Source organism: Mus pahari, chromosome 5 (genome assembly GCF_900095145.1).
Source record: "Mus pahari chromosome 5, PAHARI_EIJ_v1.1, whole genome shotgun sequence".
Classification (NCBI taxonomy): domain Eukaryota; kingdom Metazoa; phylum Chordata; class Mammalia; order Rodentia; family Muridae; genus Mus; species Mus pahari.
This window is the reverse complement of record NC_034594.1, coordinates 106,032,040-106,034,226: the sequence shown is the minus strand read 5'-3', so window position 1 is coordinate 106,034,226 and position 2,187 is coordinate 106,032,040.

Genomic DNA, 2,187 nt, shown 5'->3' with positions numbered 1-2,187 from the left:
TCAGCAGTATCTTGCCGGCATGAGCATGAGCATTAGTATCTAGGTTTGGTGGCTGATGATGGGATGGACTCCGAATGGGGTCCTCTCTGGATAACATACTGAAATTCTTTCCCACTGAAACCTCTTGGGCCAGGTCTGCACAGTTCAAATCACCCTCAGCACCAATGTCTTCCATATTCCTGCTAGGATGGTCCACTAACTCTCACTTAAAGCATTCCACTGCTTTCCAAATCCAAAGTCCCCAAATCCACATTCTTCTAAACAAAAACATAAGCAGGCCTATCCTAGCAATACCCTAGTCCCTGGTACCAACTTCTGTCTTAGGATTTTATTGTTATGAAGAGACACCATTACCAAGGCAACTCATATTGTGACAACATTTAATTGGGGCTGGTTTGCAAGTTCGGGTTCAGTCCATTACCATCATGGTGGGAAGCATGGCTGTGTCCAGGCAGACATAGTGCTGGAGGAGCTGAGATTTCTACATCTTGTTCTGAAGGCAATCAGGAGGAGATTGTCTCCCATGTGGCTAGGAGGAAGGTCTCAAAGCCCACCCCCACAGTGACATATTTCCTTCCAAAGCCACATTTCCTAATAGTGCTGCTCCCTGAGCCAAGTGTATTCAAACCACCACACTCTCTAATAGACTTTTCACAGATGGAGAAGAATTGATGAGGAGAGAGTCTGCAGAAGGTATGAGGAGGGTTTGACTCTCTCTCTCTCTCTCTCTCTCTCTCTCTCTCTCTCTCTCTCTCTCTGTGTGTGTGTGTGTGTGTGTGGTATGTGTGTGTGTTTTAAGATAGTGTTTCATGCCAAATTCTTTATATAACCAAGAATGTCCTAGAGCTCCTGATCCGCTTGCCTCTATCTCCCAAGTTCTGGGGTTATAGGTGTGCACCACGACCCCAAACTGTTAAACTTCCTTGCTAGTTACAGAAACACAGAGTTGGCTCTCCAAGGTGGCACTGAATAAGTGGGGCCCTCAGCTCAGTCTTTTCTTTCCAATCTGATATTTGCCTGGCTCATCAAAATGTATTCATTCCAAGGAAAACAGATCTGCAGTCTTGCTAGGAGACTCGTGAGGAAACCTCATACTCCACAGCCTCCTCTCAGGGTGACACAGAGCAAAAGTCCATGGTTTGAAAGGATCTTCTTGGCACTCATTAAACCCCTTCATTTCTCTCTCTCTTTCTCTCATACACACATTCACATTTCAAGACCACTTTATTACCAAAACAAACAAAGGAGACTGGCATTTAAATAAATTATACAAATATCTCAAGAGGTAAGTTTGCAGCCTTCCTAGGGAATCTATGTCATAGGTCAGTGTCTGTAAGAACATGCACAGGTATTGAAAATCTGGATTACTGTTCCCCCACACCCTCCCTTCCTGCCTCAGTCATATCCAGGGCAGCAGTCTGTGTGATGTTTATATTCTTCCCCAAGAGCTGCAACTGTGGAGTTTTCTTCAGCACCATTTTTGTACCCCTCCACCCTCTATGTCTAACCACACATTCCCCATGGGTTCTGTGAGTGTATATAGATTCAACATGTTGCAGATCCACACCCCCAAACTCCAAAACCCAGCCACTGTGAGTCTGCCATCCCTTTTAGTCCCAGGTCTGGTCTGCAGGTCAGTGGGATCTAGACACTTGGTTCAAAGGGGATTTATAATGTCCTGAGGCTCTGTGACCTTCTCTTCTCCCTGTACTTTGGAGGAGGTGGAGTAGGGGAGGGTAGATTGTCATTGGCTGAGGTTTTCTTCCTTCTGGAATTTAGCACTTTGAGTGCAGGGCACAGTGAATCCCAGATAACATTGTCTTTCTGCCTTCCAAGTTTTGGGCTCCATTGGCAGCCAGATGGCATAATGAATTCACTGAGAAGGAACAGCTGTGGCCAAGAATGTGTTGGCTCATTGTCAGAGCCCTGTTCTTTAACTCTATGAAGACTAGCTCACTAGCTTATTAACACAGAGATGCATAATGAAGGACAGGCTGAAGTTAATGTTGGGCCGGCCCAACCTGTTGGGACAGTGGTCATTACATTGAAGGAACTTGGAGAACAAAGAAGAGAGGCCAGATTTTCTGTGTACTTGTATGGTAGTTAGCTTTTATAAGATGTGTGTGTGTGTGTGTGTGTGTGTGTGTGTGTGTGCTCCTGGGCAGGTGGCTGGAAGCACATAGCCTG